Source organism: Phyllostomus discolor, chromosome 1 (assembly GCF_004126475.2).
Source record: "Phyllostomus discolor isolate MPI-MPIP mPhyDis1 chromosome 1, mPhyDis1.pri.v3, whole genome shotgun sequence".
NCBI classification, from domain to species: Eukaryota; Metazoa; Chordata; class Mammalia; order Chiroptera; family Phyllostomidae; genus Phyllostomus; species Phyllostomus discolor.
The window spans coordinates 96,231,010-96,252,060 of NC_040903.2; the positions used below are offsets into that span (position 1 = coordinate 96,231,010).

At 34.8% G+C, this 21,051-nt stretch overlaps 1 protein-coding gene and 1 long non-coding RNA gene across 3 annotated transcripts in view; one reads left to right on the top strand and one right to left on the bottom strand.

Moving 5' to 3' along the window:
• GRID2 (glutamate ionotropic receptor delta type subunit 2) overlaps nucleotides 1-21,051 on the bottom strand; it is a 1,446,155-nt gene that overhangs the window by 1,006,903 nt on the left and 418,201 nt on the right. The gene's annotated exons all lie outside the window — the stretch shown is intronic.
• LOC118500683 lies at nucleotides 17,326-20,919 on the top strand. The gene is made up of 3 exons (XR_004903261.1): nucleotides 17,326-17,337; nucleotides 18,774-18,779; nucleotides 20,769-20,919. It is a non-coding gene; the product is annotated as an uncharacterized LOC118500683 (long non-coding RNA).

Sequence of the window (21,051 nt, forward strand, 5' to 3'; positions counted from 1 at the left end):
TTAGTACACAAAAGATATTCAGATAATCTATGTTATCTACTGTTTCTTGTCTTTTCCTTTGTTGATTTGACAGTACTCTTTAAAAAATCCTGCTAGAGGATTATATCTAACATGAAATAGAATTTAAAAAGCTTAGGCACACACACCACTGAAAATAAGAAAACACCAGGAATATCTCTTTTGTGATAGTTTCTTTAACTGATCAAAAAAAATATGAAGAATCCAGATCAAGTCTACCAGGCTGCCTTTCAATACAGTATACTTGTAAAGAAAGCACACAAAGCTGAAAATTTTATCTTTCTGTTTGAGTACTTACTGACTGAGAACTAAAAAGTAATGATTTCCTTCTTTTTTTTTCTTCTCCATAATTCCCCCAAATATCTTGGCAAAAAAAATAAAAATTATAATTTCTATAAGAAATACAAAATTCATATGAATATTCCTAAAATTACATATTAGAGAGATTATATGATATTTCTGCTAGTTTCAGATCCAAGAAGTTCGAGGAAATTTTAATGCTGCGGTTACATCTTAGCTACTTGATGGAGAGTAATATTACTCTTCCAGTTCTGGAGAAAGCTTCACCTGTTTGTCTACATTGTGAAGATGATCTCGGTGTTTAAAGACAATCTCTGTACTGTTTGACTTGTGGCTGGATATGCATGGGTAGCATTTGGAGTCTTTTATTTTTGGTGGGTTTTGTCAGTTTGTAAAAAATAAAATGAATACATTGAAAATTGTCTTCAGCATGGAGTTAAAATAGGAATTAAAAAAATGGCCTTTTGGACCCTGACCTTTCCACATCCTAAAGAGATTGATGGCATAATAGTTAATGGTTCTGCAGCAGTACTTAATATCACATAATTCACTCTCACAGCAAAGCAAATGACTTTTAAACTATCTCTAAAAAAGATGACAGAGCTCAGACCACCAGATCAAAATCTTTACTGCTACCCTTGAAGAGAGAAAAATACTTCTCCAGGGAAAAATACTTTCTTGTGAACTACATTTGCCACCTGGTGTGCTATTTTCCACTGCATCTGGATCAATGGTAACTTGAAAAGATGTCTACAAATAAATTCTAGCTGCACAACTGTATCACAACTCATATTTTTTAAATACTGTAAGACTTCTAACAAACACTGAGATCATGACTTTCATAAGATACTGCAAATATTTCACCATTTATTTATTTATAGTTTTCTTTCTTTTTTAAAATATATTTTATTGATTATGCTATTACAGCTGTCCCATTTTCCCCCTTCACTCCCCTTCCCCCTGCCCACCCTCTCCCACCCACATTTCCCCCCTTTAGTTCATGTCCATGTGTCATATGTTCTTTCACTTCTATATTTCCCACACCATTCCTGCCTTCCCCCTGTCTATTTTCTAACTATTGTCCACACTACTTAATCTCTATATCTTTTCCCCCTCTTTCCTCCTCCCACTTCCCTGTTGCTAACCCTCCATGTGATCTCCATTTCTGTGGTTCTGTTCCTGTTCTCTTTGTTTGCTTAGTTTGCTTTTGTCTTAGGTATGGTTGTTACTAACTGTGAGTTTGATGTCCTTTTTTACTGTTCATATTTTTTATCTTCTTTTTCTTGGATAAGTCCCTTTAACATTTCAGATAATAAGGGCTTGGTGATGATGAACTCCTTTAACTTGGCCTTATCTGAGAAGCACTTTATCTGCCCTTCCATTATAAATGAAAGCTTTGCTGGATAGAGTATTCTTGGATGTAGGTCCTTGCCTTTCATGACTTGGAATACTTCTTTCCAGCCCCTTCTTGCCTGCAAGGTCTCTTTTGAGAAATCAGCTGACATTCTGATGGGAACTCCTTTGTAGGTAACTGTCCCCTTATCTCTTGATGTTTCTAGAATTCTCTCCTTCATTTTTATCTTGGGTAATGTAATTATGATGTGCCTTGGCATGTTCCTCCTTGGGTCCAACCTCTTTGGGACTCTCTGAGCTTCCTGGACTTCCTGAAAGTCTATTTCCCTTGCCATATTGGGAAAGTTCTCCTTTATTATTTGTTCAAATAACTTTTCTACTTGTTGTGTTTCCTCTTCCCCTTCTGGTACCCCTGTAATTTGGATATTGGAACGTTTAAAGGTATCCTGGAGGTCCCTAAGCCTCTTCTCATTTTTTTGAATTCTTGTTTCTTCATTCTTTTCTGCTTGGTTGTTCCTTTCTTCCTTCTGGTCCCTTCCATTGATTTGAAACCCAGTTTTCTTTCCATCACTATTAGTTCCATGTGCATTTTTCTTCATTTCACTTATTGTAGTCTGCATTTGTTCATCTAATTTATGACCAAAGTCCACCAATTCTGTGAGCATCCTGATCACCGAAGCATGATCACAGTTCATGCTTTGAACTGTGCATCTGATAGGTTGGCTATTTCTCAGTCGCTTAAAAAAATTGGCTCTGGGGCTTTTAACTCTGTTTGAGCCATCTTTTTTATTTTATTTTCTTTTTTTTTGTTTGGTCTGGTCTTGCCTGTTATGTACGAGGGGCAAAGCCTTAGGCATTCACCAGGGTGGGGCACCTCAGTCGCTGGGTTATGACGTTGTATGTGGGGGCAGGGTTCGAGAGGGGACAATGGCGTCCGCTCCCCTCTCACCAGGACTCCAGTCTCCCTTGCCGCTTTCCACAAGCAAATTGGGCCCCTCTGGTGCTGGCTCCCAGGCGGGTGGGTTTGTGTACTTTCTTCTCCAAGGAGCCTCCTGTGAGGCTGAGAGAATCTCTCGGCCTTAGCTTCCACAGGTGTTTTCAATCGGTGCCTTCAGGCTTTGTTTCCTGGCACTGGGTCCCTGGGCTGGGCGGACTGTGTTGTGCTGCCCATTTTAGCTTAGTTTGTCTGCAAGCAAATGTACGGCTGCAGACAGCCAGCTGCCTTGCCGGCCTCACTGGGTCTGCTCGTTGCCTCCCACGCCCAGGGTCTGCCACCGGTCCATCAGCTGCCCCTGCGCTTCTAGGGTCTGCAAACTGTGGTCCGAGCCCAGTGCACACGCATCTGCCAGCCACCGATTTTTCCTGCCAGGACCCGTAGACCCCTCTCTGGAGGCCTCCGATTCTGCCCCTCCTTCCGGGACTGAATGTACGGTATTCAGACTTCCATTCGATTCATTTCTCTCTGTTCTGGTTGTTTTTTTGTTTGTAAATTTTTGTTGTCCTTAGTTTTGGTTGTGCAAGGAAGTACAGTGCAACTACCTATGCCCCCTCCATCTTGGAATTCCCCATTTATTTATTTTTGATGAAAAATGTAATACACGTATCAATTCAGAAACCTAAGTGTTAACCTCAGAGCTTTATACATATATTTAATTTTACTGACATGTTTCATAAAAGAATGTATTCATAAATGTTACTTGCCTGAGTACAAAACATACAATTTGTATTAAAATATTTTCAATGTTAAAAGCAGAAAGGAGAGTCGCTGTATATTATTAAAATTATATGGACATGCATTAATGTTTAACCATTTGTAAGTTGGAATTTGAGACTATATATTTAAATACAATGATAGAGATAAAGATAAAATAATGAACATCTTAAAACATACTGTATCCAAATCTACAGAATTAGATTCAGTTTTTTTAAATGTGACATCAGTGTACAAATTTGATGTTTAATATCAAGAAACATATAAAAAGAAAAACATTTATTTAGTATAAAACTATTTTTTCACCTATTACTAATACCTCTCTAAATAGGAAGGAGCAAAGTTGAAGTTTCATGTACTTTAATTTAACATTGTTGTAAAATTAAGTAAATAAATATTTAAAATGAAGTCAAAATAATGTATTTGCAATCCTTAATCTTTGAAGTAATTCGCCTCAATATTCTGAGACTGTTACTAATTTGCTTTAACTCTATAAGTCATTTTGTTTAGATTTTTAAATGACAATATCTAGTAAAGAAACAAAATGAAATTCCCTTTCTTATTTGTTAGCATTTTGAGAGAGTTTAAAAAACCTATGCTGATGAAACTATTAAGAGTGAACTATAAGATAGAATCTCATAAAATTGTCATTTTTGTGGGTCAAAACACTTCTAAGTAGACCCCAATTCTATATAATAAGCACTGACCACAGGGGAGAGGGGAGGGAATTTCAGGGGAAAAGGAGAAGGGTTACAGGAACAAGTATAAAGGACACATGGACAGAAACAAGGTGGGGGTGGAAATGGAAGGGAGGTGGGGAGGGCTAGGGGGGGTGAGCTGGGATGGGGGTAAAAGGCAGAAAATTGTACTTCAACAACAGTTAAAAATTAAAAAAAGAAATAAAAAGTCACTATAGAGTTATTCTGAATTGTGTTATCACATTTTTTGGAACTATCCAAAACTTCAGTTATATGATCAAAATGCACTGTGATGTATTATAATTTTATAACTATAATATTTCAAGCTATTTATACATTAAAACAACATATTAATTCAATCCAAAATTTTAGCAATAAAATGAAAACAATAATAATAAAAGGAAAGATACAAGAAATATTTATATAACTTTCAGTTTTCAAAACTTTGAAAAAATTATCTTTTTGAACAATCTTGGAAAACAGATATTTTCTACTCTGCTGCTAAGTTTCTCTATGGACTTACTCTAAGTAGCCCTACCCTCTAGCACTCCTTTTAGCACTAATCCACATTCTGTTTGAAGGTGAAAACTTGGATCTCTTCACCAAACCACTTCATCATCTTAGAACAATCCTACTTTGGACCCTCCAATGCACCAAATTTCTTTCTCATTTTCCTTTTTCCTACTCATCATACATATACATATACATACACATACACATGAGTACTACTCTCTCTAGATTGTAACCAGTGTTTAATTGTATATCTCCAGATCCACCTCAAGATTATACTAGCTAATCACACATGCTTGAAAACCAAGTAATTAAACTTCTTCAAATTGTGATTGAAAAGTTCATAAACTCTCAGTTAAACTTTTATGGGTTCTAACAGTAACTTGTACAGACAGACTTTAATAAGGGACTTTGTGAAGCATATTTCTAATCTTAGATGGCAATTTTACAAAGCAAACAGGACCTTTACAAAGGACTAGAGGAAATGGATGAGGAACACTAATTTGCAAGAGTAAGTGTATAAGATACAACTATAGATAAAGAAACACATGAAGAGGTGTTTCCACAGTCCTGATTTTGTAAAATTATCATTTGAAGTAAAGCCTTTTCAGGTTTAAAATTAGAGAGAGAGAGGGAGAGAGACAAAGAGAGAGAGAGACAGAGACAGAGAAAACCCCAAGAGAATAAGTACTAGTAAAACTATTATTTCAAAAATAATATTCAAACAAAATCTAAGAGAGTTATTGAGGTATCAATAAAACATGTACTAGAAGAAAATATGTACTAGAGAGAAAATGACAGTTTTACCCAAATAACACCATCACTCTGAAGACACCCAGGACATCTGAGTGCACTGCATCATCACATGCACGTCTGTAAACTCAGGATAATGAAAACAGTGCTTCAAAGGACTCTTCACTCCTTCAATCAGCAAACACTTATGAAACTTCCTTTATAACCCAGATTCTATACTAGGCATTAAATATATCAGAATTAAAAACAGAAAAGAAAAAAATAAAGACAGAAAAGGCCCTATCCTTAGAAATAAAATATGCGGACAATTATAATAAGTTATTTGTTTTATTTTTATTTTTTTAAAGAAAACTAGTACAAAGTATGTACATTTCTGTATTTTATGATGTATAGAACACACTGTCTGTCTTAGAAACTTAAGCTGCATGAGGTTTACAGATGAAACTTTAAATCTGGAAGTGTTAGCAGTGCCATTTGTTTTATAAGAGAAAAATCACACTACACAAGAATAAACACCTAATACATATCTTCACATTTTATTGAGATAGAACATACAACTATAAAATGTACATAACTGTGCAACTCAAATAATTTTATACATGCCCTTGTAGCCTACATAAAGCTGTAATATAAAAATATGTAAAAAGCATTCAATCAATATACTTAATACCCCAAGGTATCCTTCCTTATATAATATTGATTAATAATATTGATTAATGTAGAAATTATGTTTAAAGAACAAGATCTCAGTAATAAATATTAAAACATAAATGAAATATTAGTTTACAATATTCTAAGAAATAAGTATAGAAAGATAATTGTGTTTTTAAAAAATCATGAGTAAACTATTTTCTCAATTATTTTATGTGATAAAAATTTTAATGCAAACTTTATTTACTTTGAAGATTTTAATCTTTATGAAATATAATGTAATTAAACTTAAACAGCATAGGAAATAACTGTACAAAGTTATTTAGTATTGATTCCAAATTGGTAATGTTTGATAACTTTAATTAATGACTCGTATCCATTTATTTGCTTAATAGTCATAGTAAAAGACTTTTGAGCCTGTTTCTTAAGCAAAAGTAAAAAACAAAAACAGAAAACGTCTTACAAATAATTTAATTGCCAATGTCCTAAGAAAATGATAATGTTTAATGATATATTTGAGGTGACACACAGTAATATAAGATCAGGAGACATAAAAATGCATTTTAATCCCAATAGCTTTCTGTTATCATGCATGGACAGCCTACTGTAGGATGAGAAGTTCACATCGAATACTCAACACTGTGAACAGGTGGTTTGACAGACTGTGGTTGGGCCCAAGCCTCACCGGTGTTACTTCTGTGAGAGAAGTCCACACTTGTTCTTTCACAGTGAAGGGCTGAAACCCTAAGGGTCAGGTCCTAGTGAAAGTGACTTCAGCATGAATATCTGCCTATTCAAAACAGAGCCTCTTTTACCCCCTTTTCCTTTTGTTTTCATAATTTAAAAAGTTTAAAATTGTTTTTTTCATATAACCAAAAATCATGCAGTTGAAAATGGATATTTTGTGATAACTCAAACCATCAGACAAAATACCTGTGAGAAAACCAAATCATTTGATAAGGAATCTGAACAAATTTTTTAGTTGATTTTAAATTGTACATGTTATAAATTCATACATAGTCCATTTGAAAATAATATTTAATGATATTGAATTAATTACTAAAACAGCATTGTTATTTGAAACATTCAAATGGAGTTTCTAAAAATAAAACAAACCAAAGCCATAATGCTTAATGTTAACTGCAGAAAATATAATTGACCATACTTTATATCATACACTGATGAATTTTACCACTATTTCCTCTAATATAGATCATTTTCTAAATTGTTGTGTGTTAGATTTTACATACATGAAAGCAAGAATTTTTGAATGATATGGTGTGATTTATGTGCAAAAATACTGACAAGTATTACCCTCAGCATTTTTCATGATTTTGCTATAATAATATTGGTATTTTTTCAATGAACTTTCTTGAGATGAATTTCACGCATAATCAGGACCACATGCTGGAGTTTACAGTACAGCATGTAACCAAAGGATGAAACACCGTAATCATATCATTTGACCTTAAGGACATGTCACCGTGACCATAGGAGAATCAGCTAGAAGGAAGTGAAAATAATAATAAAGCATAGATCAGAAGATTGCTTGCTGCATACTCATTATGTATTTTCTTCTTCATATTAACAAAGATCCAGTTTTATGGCAGATGACATTGTCTTCACTGTAAAGACTACTTTTTCAGGCCTCTCTCCATACTAGGAGAAGCCAATGAGATGTAAGCAGATGCTATTAGTAGAGCTTGTCGGAGAGCTCATTAAGAGAGGGCAATACCTTGCAGGTGCCCTTCTTGTTCTCCCATTAGTTGCTGCCTGTACAAAAGAAGGATGTTACAGCGGGAGGTCCAGGCCATCTCTGAACTTGAGGATAGAAGCCATGTACTAAGGATGGCAGAGCAGGAAATAAGATACCTTTTTTCCTGATACATTCATGTATTTAGGACTGCTTATTTCTATTTTTTAAAATATTAGAAAATAAATTTTAATGTGTTTAAGCTCTTGTAGTTGAATTTGTTATTTAACATATGAATGCTTCCTAATTGAATAGAGAGTAATGAGGAAATCTAGGATTTATCAATTGTCATTCAAAACATTCAAACATAAAGATCATATAAAAATGAAAGATAATTAAGGCAACATATTTTGGCTATAAAATTTGGTTTGCGTCCTTTGATGAAGGCATAAAAATATAACCTAATTCCCAAGGTTGACTCCATTCCAGAAAGAACACTGATTAAAATGCACTGGGCATGCACGTGCACACTCAGATTTATTATTTTAGGATTGTAATGAAAAGTAGAATGTTATCTTTTAATCCAATAGAAACATTAGTGTAGTTTTTCTCAACCATATCTAACTATTGCATATTGAAGTAAAATATTTTAATTTTTCAAATTAATATATACTTTACACATGATATAATAAAAACTTTTAGGGAGTGAACTAGTTTTTGGAAAAATCAATAGGAGAGAATGCTAAGGTATTAGTGTGGATACCACAACAATGATCTGGGTTAATTCACTGCAACTCTCTGAGGATTACAATTCTCTATACAACAAAGAACAGAATAGATTATCTTCAAGGGATGACTAATATTAAATTTCCATGATATGCTGATGATGCTTTTACATAATGGCTGTTAATAAGCACCACAGAGTTCTAAAAATGTTGTCACTTTAATTGTCTTAGACTCTCTGTGCTGCAATGTTCATGTTTTTCAACTGATATTATACAGCACTGACTTTCCATAATTCCATAAAATTATAATTGTCAAAATGTTCAGATGTCACATTTACTTATATATGCACTATTTTGTATTGGATGTATGTGCCATTTATTATATTAGTATTTAAATAACACTCTTGTTTCTTAAATTTGCCAGTTTGTTGAAATCACCTGAGATTCTTGTTAAAAACACATATTATTACTATGGCCCCTGAACCTACAGAGTTTGTGACAGAGAACTAGGTGTATCTCAGTTTTTAACAATGGAACAAAATAATAATCAAGAGAGTTAGGAAAATACTAGGTTAAATTATATAAATACCTTTTAAAGATATGAGGAATACAAAATTCAGTAACTCACAGAAAATACCAAAAAGTTCACAGATCAATAGAAGAAATTGAAAGGCAAATAATTAATATTAAAATGTATTGTATAAAATATAATATTAGATTTAAAAAGTGAAACAGCAGTGAAGGCAGAGGTGAGTAAGTATGTGTCTTTGAGGCAATGAAAACATTTTCATTGAGATACAAACATGAGCTGAATGTTCTAATTCCACACTGGGATGAGCATGTTGATTAGAAGCAGAGGCACTTAGGACAGAAGAAGCATATGGGTTGTCCTCAGCATTGTAGGATTTTTAGCAGCACAGCGTCCCTTGCCTCTCTACCCAACAGATGGCCAGTAGCATCCCTGGAATTGTGACAACCAACACTGTCTCTAGATATTTGCGTGGGTGTAAAAAAACAGGCATCTTTATTAGTTTGTTAGGGCTGCCATAACAAAGTTATCATAGACTGGGTGGCTTAAACAACAGAAATTTCTCACAGTCATGTAAGCTGAAGTCCAAAATCAAAGTGTCAGCAGGTTGGTTTCTCCTGAGGACTCTCCTGGGCTTGCATATGGCTGTCTTCTCACTATGGCCTTACATGGCCTTTTCTTTGTGCATTCATGTCTCTGGTGTCTCTACCTTTTCTTGTAAAAATACCAGGCCAATTGGATAGAAGCTGCATCATTATGACCTCATTTTAACATAATTACCCATTTAAAGGTCCTGTCTCCAAATATGGTCAAGTTCATGTTTAGGGCTTCAAAATGTAAACTCAAGAGAAAAACTGAGTTCCCTTTAAGAACATCTCCTTTAAGAAACAATGCATTAGGGGGGAAGGGTAAAAAGAAAAGTGCTAACAGATCTTTGAGTATTATGCTAACGACTGAACATTTCCCTCTGCAACATGCAAGGAGACCCTGACAAATTTTAAGCATATTTGGACTTAGATGAGAAAAAACAGACAAGGTGACTGGTTCAAGGTTCACATACTAATACAAAACAAAACATAATGAGGATCTGAACTTCGACAACAGGGATAGAAAAGAAGAGAAAAATCAGGTATTCATTTATTTTTTTAATTTCTAGGTCAAATGGGTACCTTAAAGGAATAAAATCCATATGGTTATGACAAATCTGATCATTCTTTTTAAAAGATTTTTTAAAATTTATTTTTAGAGAGAGAGGAAGGGAGGGAGAAAGGGAGAGAAACATCAATGTGTGGTTGCCTCTCAAGCAACCCCTACTGGGGACCTGGCCTGCAACCCAGGCATGTGCCCTGACTGGGGATCAAACAGGTGACCCTTTGGTTTACAAGCTGGCACTCAACCCACTAAGCCACACAAACCAGGGGTAAATCTGGTAATTATTAAACTACAAAACCTTACAACTGGAAAAAAATTTAAGCAATTTAAAAACATACCTCACATAATAAATAGGAATCTCTTTTCCATCTCTAAAGAAGACTTATCTAGTGTTGTATCAACATACCAGTGGATAGTGAACTCACTTTCACACTGAACAATCAATTAATTTTTTTAACAGTTATTGTTTGAGCCAAACTATTAATTAGGGCAATCATTTTCTTAAATATATGATGAAATTGTTTCACATGTTATAATTCCCCACTCTGAATTTGAAATCATTTCACATATTTTTTCCTTGCTGTTTTCCATAGTTAAATTCTACAAGGCCCAGAAAAAGTGTACTCTTTAGTTCTTTTCAGGGACACACTTGTATGCTATCTTCATTCACATACTGTGAGTTCAGTTCATTATTCATTTTAACATCTTAAAGTTTTTTTTTCTCCACATGAAGATAGCAGACTCTTTCTTTTTATTGTCTTTCTATAAAAGTAGAAAGAACAATTCTTACAGAAGGATGAGCACTATTTCAACATGAATAGCTTACATTTCCTGAAAGCGCTATTCCTCTCTAGGCTTTGAGGGTCTTTCATTATAAAAATTAAACACTAAATGAGAAAATTCTAGTTGACACTAACAATTACAATAGGCAATTTATCAACTCAGTGCTTTTCTAGAACACACACCCATAACCACACACTCCCCTCACACATACATGTGTGTTAAACAGACCCACACACTCAACCACATTGGTGTGTGAAGGCAACGTGTATGTGGAGAGGAATGTATTCCACACTAATTTTTTAATTCTTGCACTAAAAAAATAATTACTACCTATTCTTTGAGCAATAGTGTGCAAATATCAATGTATAATACCATAATTACAGGGCCCATGATTTGACCTAAAACATTCAATATAGTGATTAATTTTCCAGTATCTTCTGAGAATGAGAGCTCAAGAATTTCATGGACATTATTTTCATTTTATGAAGAGTCTACTTATGTCACACATAGTACTGAATACATTCTGAAGGTGAATCTTTATTGCAATGAAAGATTAAATGCACATATACACCCCAGTTATGTTTCCTTCATCATCTTTAAAGAAATAAAAACTTTAATCTTGAGGTGATACAAATGCATCTCTTAATTTTTATAGGATTATATAGCACTTCTACTGCATGTCAGAGATTAATTTTCTTGAGTTCTTTTCAGTGCAACAACCTACCTGCACGGTGACTCATTTCTTAAACCTGGCTGCATGCATGAACACATACTCTTTAAAAAATGAGTTTTGTTTTTGCTATGAACATCTATCATTTTCTGGACCTAGACACAGAAACAAACAGCATGAGGCTGGATGGCTGTGACAAAAGAGACCATGTTGAGGTCAGTGATTAATCTAATAATTAAATGGGACCTGTCTGCTGGCCTAAGATTTTAATATTTAAAAAGATTCTAGTTACACAGAAAAGAATGAGTTATTAGAATCATACCAGGAGTCTAGGTATTTTGCTGCCAGCTGTAAGCCAGTTAATTGGTTTGCAGAAACCAAAGTCACAAAGTAGTATCCTGAGCCTGTGTCTACTAAAAAGGCTCAAGTCCCTCAGAGAAACTAATAGGCACAATTAAAAAAGAAACAGCTGTTTTTAGTTACAATGAGGATGAACTGAAAGAATCTGCATTTTTAGCTTGCTACATCAGGATGTCCACCCAAGTCACAGACCTCTTCTCAGAAGGTAGATACCTGGGATTTACTATCTCATTTATAGATGACTAATTTACTTGTGCAAAGTTAGTAGTTTTTTTCTGAGCCACAGAGATTTTTTTTTCTTCTAAAGAAATGGTCAAATTGCAAATCTATGAATCACCTGCAGAATAATTGCCTGAAGCTTTGTTAAAGACATAGATTCCTGAACTCTGCCCCAGGATACCAAATTAGAATTCACATTGAATTTCAGAACTATTGCTACAGGAATTCCTAAACACCCTGGGCAAAGTTAAGAAGGGTACATGTAATTCTGCCTCTATTGTTAACTCCAGGATTGCCAAAATATTAGTAAAGAGGGTGGGATAATACTGATTTTGGAGGGATTTGGAAGAAAGTCCCTTCGGCTTTATAGGTAAGATAGGTCCTCCAAACCCAGTCTCCACACAAACTAGAGTGAACATAAAATAGCCATCACCTGCCAGTACATAATAAATGAGGAAAGGGAGCCCCTTGATATTTTTCAAATTAGAATCTCCAACAACAACAACAAGACTATTTTGAAAAATTCTGGAAGAAATGTGAATACCCTGAATACCATTGTTTCATTTCTATGTTGTATATGGGACAATTTTATTCTCAGTCAACATTACAGGCATGCAAATGGTACCAGAATATCACCTGTCAAGGATACCACATTCCCTGAGAATAAAATAATGCTGACAGTATGTGGAGCCTCAGCCATTCTGCTTCCCTTTTCAAATGCTCTCCTTGCACAGCCTATTCCAGCACACACACACACTCACCTTGGCTAACCCCTGCTCATCCTTTAGTCAGAGCTTAAAGAGCAGCCAATCTGATTACTTCTACCCTTAACTTTACTGAGCTGGGTCCAGACCTCTTACTTGTTCTTAAAGCCCTGGTACTACCTTGTCATAGCCCTGAAAACAATTAAAATTAATTATTTGTATTTATTTTAAAATATATCTTTCCATTGCTTATAAATTCAGAGAGTTCAGGGAACATGACTTTCTTGTGCATTTCAGTACTTAAATGTACATGACATGGACCAAACCTTATATAATTTTTAAAAATAAATACCTGTCCAACTCCTTGTATAACTAAGATAAGATGATTTGTTTAGCAGCATACAAGTGGCATATGAGACTGAAAATTACTAAAAAGCTCTGAATTATGCCTTGATTTTTGTCCTGTAAATTTGGGTTTGTTTTGTTCTCAAATTAATGCTAAATGGACAATAATGTCACTATGGCCTCTTTAAAAGAGACAGATTAATAAAAATTAAAATAATTAAGGTCTTGTAATTGTTTCATTTGACTTAATGGGAATGGTTAAATATCATGGTTAAATATTAGCTAATCTCTCAATTTTCACAATATCATTTGAAAGCATATTAGATATTTTTATTAGTAGTAACCAATTTTAGGTATAAATCTGAGCTTAAAAGAGGGTAGAAAGCCTTTCATACTACATTTTACATTCAATTAGCAAACACAAGCATATAAGATGTTTGAGTCTTACCGAAAGTTTATGCTACTTTAAAGACATCTTTCTTTTTTTTTACTTTGTGGAGATAGTACTTTTTTATGTAGTTACTACATTATGAGTACAGGGTCCATAAGTAAAATACAATAAACTGAAAAGATGTAACTGGGCTGGTTAAATAAATTCAAAATCTTAGTATCATAGAAACTATAATGTCATCTGTGAAAACAAATTTGATATTTAAAAAGACATTACTGCTGATCCCAGAGTGGCATTTCAAAGAGAATTACTATGCAGTTACTATCCACAGTAAAATATCCATACTTGCTGTTGTTTAGTATAATTCAGAAACATATAGGAGTGGATTCATATTACAAATTGTACTAGCAGACAGTTCATTTAATTGGATTTTATCATATAGAATAGATAGTTAACAAGTAAAGTTGACATAAGTAAGTAAATTGAAGGAATATTTTGTGTGCAGCTCATAGAAACTTCCTTTGTGCTAAACTAATGAGTATGTATGTGATTTTTCTGGTATGACTTGACAGAGCATGTAAATTAGCCAACGATATGAAGCCTCAGAGACAAAACAACAGAAGCTGCAGTGGATGCTGAGGTTCAGGGAAGGCAGCATCACCTTTCAATAAGGTAAGAATTGATGTATATACATCAGTGAAATCGTGCTGCACTCCGTAAAACAGGTCCCATGGCAGCGACAGTAATATGGGCTTTTGCACATTGTGCTGTAATTTAAACTCTCTACTTTTATTTTCCAGGTGAAATGTGGGAAAATGGATTTCAGCTTTAAAACAGGCAATCTTTGACAATACAGCATTATGAACTGACCATGAGTGTCAAACTTACAAAATGCCTGATCTTCGATAAATTATTTTAATGCCTCAGTTTTGTTCTTAATAAAAAGAGACTAATATTACAACATAGAGCTGTGGAAAGAAACAAGTTAGAGTATTATTTGTGAACCAATCTAACATTGTAGCAAAGATAGAGCATGTTTTCATGAAATGCTCTTATTTCACCTATCATGTGACACAAAAAGCATGCCTCTGATTCTTTCCCTTCGCTGCACAAAATTCCTTTATACAAATGAAGATGGATGCCTTGCTGTTGACCCCAACTGTATAGAATGTGGAGAGAAAAAGAAGGGAGGGTTGGAAATCAACTACAGAGTAGTAAACAGAAAGGTGAAGAAGTATTAGAACAAGGGAGAATATTAGATATGAATAAAACAATGAGATGTATAGTTAGTGTTGGTAGACATTGGATTGTTTCCAACATCAATCTACCTTATTGCTGTAAGCTTTTCTGTACACTACAGGCTGGAGAGAAAAAGTGTACATTTGGTAAACTCACTTGCTGTTCTAAGGTACACATTTAGAAAATAAGATGTGATATAAAGTGGAGAGATTTATATGAATATAGAAAAGTGGACCCTGTGTATGTAATGCATTAAGAAAGATTAGACTGGGATAAATGCTCACTATACTTAGTTGCTAAACTAAAAAGTGTTTAAACATGTTATGCTAAGAAATTTAAAGAATATTATGCATTTGAAAGGAAGCCATGGAAGTTTGCTTTTTATAAAAGTGCTATACTAGGGAACCACAGTTAATATAATTACATAACATCAAGGTGGCTGATATGAATACCATTCCTAATGGTAAAGCAGCTCTGGAAACCAAAAGATATTTTTTCAAAGGCAGAAATAGAATGATTGGAAACTCAATGTGCTTTAGGAAAATTTGAAATGCATAACGTGCATATGTACACATGCACACACATATACCACTAGCAATCAAAGCTTTGTGCACCGTTTTCTAAAAAGAAAGCCAGAATTTTATCTCAAGAACTTTTTTGAACATGTTAGGGGTTAACTATAAAAGTATGATTTCATAGTATTGAAATTAAAGATGTTTTTTTCAACTATTGCTTTTTTTCGGTATTGCTTATTATGCCCTATTAAGATAACAATATTTAACTTTATGGTTTTTAAGGTACATGAATAACTGTTAAAATAATACTTAATAGAATAAAACATACATCAAAATAGGTTACACATTGAATGCTAGTTATGTGTCAGGTACCATTTTAAATAATTTTGTATAATAACTCATTTATCTTCAAAATAATATATGAGTAGGTACTTTTATTACCTCAGTTTTATGAATTATGAAATTGAAGCTTTGGGGAGTCTAGTTACTTCCTCAAAGTCACCCTTGCCTGGCTTTAGATTAATTGCTATAATAAAGAGACACAAGCATAAAGTGGTTTGAACAAGACAGAAGTTTCTTTCTCAGCCCAAAGTTACTCATGTAAGGAAGGCAGCTTTGTTCCACAAAACCATCAGGAACCCAGATTCCTTCTAGCTAGTGGTTCTGTCATCAGGTTTTGGTCATCATTGATATGGCTGAAGCTAGTTCTTTAGCATCCTGTCCACATTCAAGCCCACTGGATGGTTATAAGAGCATATTTTAAAAGGGTAAGATCCGTAATGTTGCCTATACCACTTCTTCTGATGCCCCATTGGTCATAACTCAGTCACATGACATTCATTATCTCCAAGAAAAGCAGATTGATTACCAAAAGGGAGTAAGAGAGAATTAATACTGGGGACAATTAGCAATCAACATAAAGAATCCTCGTAAATAATCTGGAGTTTCATCTACTAAATAAGAGCTTATTGATACAAACACAGTTATATCTTACTTAACTCTAGGCTGACATTACTTATCTAGAACCAAACTGTGAGAGTCCCAGCCAAGATGGAAGCATAGGTAGACACACTTTGCCTCCTCACACAACCATAAGAATTATCACAATTAATCTCAAAACAAACTACAAGTAGGACTGGCAGAAAATCAAACTATATGGAAGCCTGACAATCAAGGATTTAAAGAAGAAATATTCATCCAAATGGATAGGAGAGGGGAAGATGGGGAGCCATGGAGGAGAGGATGCAGCGTGGTGGCAGTATAGTGGTGGCAGTGAGACAGTGGCAGTGACTGGTGGAACAGGCAGTCCCACATTCACCTGTGGTGGATAAAAACTGAGAGGGACAGCTGTGGAGCAAGCCCTCTCAGCCCCAGGCCAGACTGTGCAGCCCAGGGTTGCAGCACTGGGAAAATAAAGCCTCATGACTTCTGGCTGTAAAAACAAGTGAGGGTTGTTGTGGCAGAAGAAACTGTCAGTCTCTTAGGGAGTCTACTTAAAGGATGTGTATGGCCCTAGAATGTATACAAACTGTCCACACTAGCACTCAGCACCAGGGCACCAGCTAGAAGGGCTCCAGTTGCATACAGGAAGTAGGGGAAGTGAGTGGAAATGGGGAGAGAGCCAAGCAAGTGGTATAGTTTCCTCTCAGGTTCCTCCCCCACATACAGCACCACAATGTGGCAAAGCAGTTGCCTGACCCTGGCAAATACCTAGGCTCTGACCCTTACAATGGAACAGGTGAGCCAAGTCAGAGGCAAAGCAGCTCTGCCCAATACACAGGAACACACACAGGGAGGCTGCCAAATTGAGGAGACAAAGAAATATGGCCCAGATAAAAGAATGGATAAAAACTCTAGGAAAGAACTAAGAAAAATGGAGATAGCTAACCTATTAGATGTAGAATTCAAAACACTGGTGATAAGGATGCTTAGAGATATCACTGAATACTGCAAATGCATGAGGGAAGAAATGAGGACTACACTAAGTGAAATAAAGAAAAATTCACAGGGAAACAAAAGTGAAGGGAAGGAAGCCAGAGTTCAAATCAACAATTTCAAACATAAGGAAGAAATAAACAGTGAACCAGCACAGAAAGAAGAAAAGATAATTTAAAAACAAGGAGGGAATAAGAAGACTCTGGGACATCTCCAAACCTGTTAACATCTGAATCATAGGGATGCCAGAAGGAAAAGAGGAAGAACAGGAAATTAGAAAACTTATTTGAAAGCATTAAGGAAAGAAAACTGCCCTAATTTGATGAAGGAAATAGATATACAAGTCCAGGAAGCACAGAGAGTCCCAAATAAGTTGGACCCAAAAAGGGCAACAACAAGATACACCATAACTAAAATACCAAAGGTTAAAGATAAAGAGAAAATCTTAAAAGCAGCAAGAGGAAAGGAGACAGTTACCCACAAAGGACTTACCATAAGAATATCAGCTGATTTCTCAAAAGAAACTTTGCAGGTAAGAAGGGACTGGCAAAAAGTATTCAAAGTGATGAAAAGCAAGTACCTACAACCAAAAGTATTTTATTGAGCAAAGCTATCATTTAGAATGGAAGGGCAGATAAAGTGCTTCCCAGACAGGGTAAAGTTAAAGGAGTTCATCATCACTAAGCCATATGAAATGTTAATGGGACTTATTTAAGAAAAAGAAGATTAAAACTATGGACAATAAAAATGACAATAAATTCCCAATTATCAACAACCAAACTTAAACAAAAACAAAAACTACGCAAACAACTAGAATAGGCACGGAATCACAGAAATGGAGATCATATGGAGGGTGATAAGTGGGTGGGGGGAGAATTGGGGAAAAGGTACAGGGAATAAGAAGCATAAATAGTAGGTACAAAATAGACAGGGGGAGGTTAAGCACAGTATGGGAAATAGAGAAGCCAAAGAACCATATATATGACCCATGGACATGAACTTACTGGGAGTTGCTGGAGGGAAGAGGGGTTCCTGGCAGAGGGAGGCAAAGGGAAAACATTGGGACAATTGTAATAGGATAATCAATAAAATATACCTTAAAAATAAAACCAACCTATGAAAGAAGTATTATTAACTCCATTAATGGATGTCTGCTTATGATAAGAGAGATTAAGTTATCTCCCATAAGGCCAGCAACTATTCAGAAGTATTGCAAGACGTGAAACCATATCTTTGGTACACAATAATTTTAAATCACATGGAATGCATTAATCTATGATTAACAATGTATATGAATATGTCTCTTTAAATTATATATATGACTTTATAAAACCTTGTGCTTTACAGATATATAACTTCATTCAATTTATTTACCAATATAGTCTCCATCCTTGTGAAAGTGTCTTCTCGTCTAAAAGAGGTTGAGTATCAGGTCCACCTAAAAAATCCTCTTTATGACTTTTTCTGGGAGAAAATTTAATTTGACTAATGTTATTTTAACTCACAATAGCTTTTCTAGGAAAAGGTACCTTATAAATCAGAGGACTACCCATATTGATAGTAGGCTATGAAACCTGTCTCCTGGAGCACAATAGTCAAATGTTGCTCAAGGTTTTATTGAGAGAGAATCAGAATGCAAATCAGATAACTTATGTGTAATAATTCAGTCTCTTTCTAAGTCAGTATCTACAGAAATGCATATCAAGATAAAGGTTCTCTCTTTCATCCCACTAAATTTAAATCTCAGCAAAGAGGCAAGGATCAAACAGAGAGAACCCAGATCAAATTGAGAATAAAATAATCTTGTACATCTCTTGAGCTTCCATTACAAGTGATGATAACAATCACGAGATGCCTCTCCTCACTGGGAGCTGAGATTGATACAGTGAGGGCACCAGTCTTTCCAGCTGGATCCTTTCATGACTACTGAAATGCACTTTAAAAATTTCAGGTACATTAGGGAGTTAAAATCTTTTCATACCATTTTAGCAGTCATTTGGCTGTATCACAGGACACTGTTTCTTGTCTGCTACAGTAAAACTCTATTGAGAAGTGCCTGTTCAACTGTGAGAAGCTATCAACTGTCTGCATGATTAACAGGACTCCAAACACATACAGTGTACTCTGTTTCAGGCACCAGACAAGTTCTATTTCATTAAATAGTAGCGACAGCCCTTCCTAAAGATCCATGAAAACTTCTGGTGCATTTCAGATACCCTTACTCACAACATGTATTTACAATGACATATGTAATCATGATATGGATATTGATTTTTAATTTAAAATAATGCTCAAATTTGTCCAAGTAATCTGTTTGTATGTTTCTGACCTACCTCGGAAATTAGCCTCCTGCATTCTCAACTTCTAAGTTCAGATTCTTAAATCTCTAAACAAACACAGGCAAATACATTGATGATTGACACCGTATTTTCATCCAAGTTTATTATATAAACGTAGTACTATGAGAAAATCAATGGTACTACGTTTCAATTCAAACCAAGAGATTGAATATATGAACAAGTGCTTTCCTCATAAAGCCTACTTAATGTATTTTAAAATATTATAAAATTATTATTTAAACCTGTTCAATAACATCAAGTATTGCAATTTAGTCTGCAGATTTCCAAGCTTCCATGTTTTTAAAAGTGACACATATATTCTACACAAATTCTTCTAATCAGTTTGCTATAATTATTAAAACGATTCCATGAAATTTCTCATCTGCTAGCCTTCATCAGTATTAATACCTTTAAATTCAACCCCTTTGGCTTGATTTCTACTACAAATACAATATGAATTCATTTACTCAGATGTTCATTTGCTTAATAACTATGTTTGGCAGGCAACTATGTTTCAGACACTGTGCTAGCACTGAGCACACCATTACGGTCAAAGGAGATATAGATCCCACTCGTGTCTTTCTGAGCCTAATAAGAGAGACAGGCATTAATAATATCCTCATACATGTATAAAATTCCAAATTGTGTTAAGTTCTATAAAGGAAGAAAAGAAATATTAATAGAGAGGTAATACAATGTGGAATGATTTAATCTGTGGTTAGAGAAAGCTCCTTTGAAGAAGGGTATGAAGGCCCTAAATATGAAAGCATTATGTACATGAGAGGGTGGTGCTGACAGATAAGTATGAGCTGATGAGGGGTGGGAGATGATAGCTACTGAATTAGGGAGCCATGGACTGCACACACGCTTACCTTCAAAGGGTCAAATCTAAAATCCTGAGCTTGCATTTCAGTTTAAATAGAAACACTCAATTAATAACCTTCTTTTTTTGTATTGTATTGGAATGTTTCTCTAATCATTCAGTAAGAGGACAGCATTAAAAATAACTGATATTTTTAAAAACTTTTAACCAGGCAAATGAAGGGCTCGGTTAAAGAATGTATTTTCTAGCCTTTCTGTAGCTACACAGGAACATGGGACTCAATTTTGGTCAATGGTGTGGTGCTGAAGTGGCATCTGTAAATTCCAGGAAGACTCCTTAAAAGGAAGGCTAGAATAAACAAATGAGACTATGTCAAACTAAAAAGTTTATACACACAGCAAAGAAGACCATCAATGAAATAAACAGACAACCCACAGAATGGGAGAACATATTCACTAATATATCTGATAAGGGATTAATATCCAATATATATTAAGAACTTACAAACCTCAACACCAAAAAAACAAATAACCCAATTAAAAAGTGAGCAAAGAACCGGAATAGGCTCTTATCTGAAGGGGATATAAGGATGGCCAATAAACATATGAAAAGATGCTCAACATCACTAATGATGA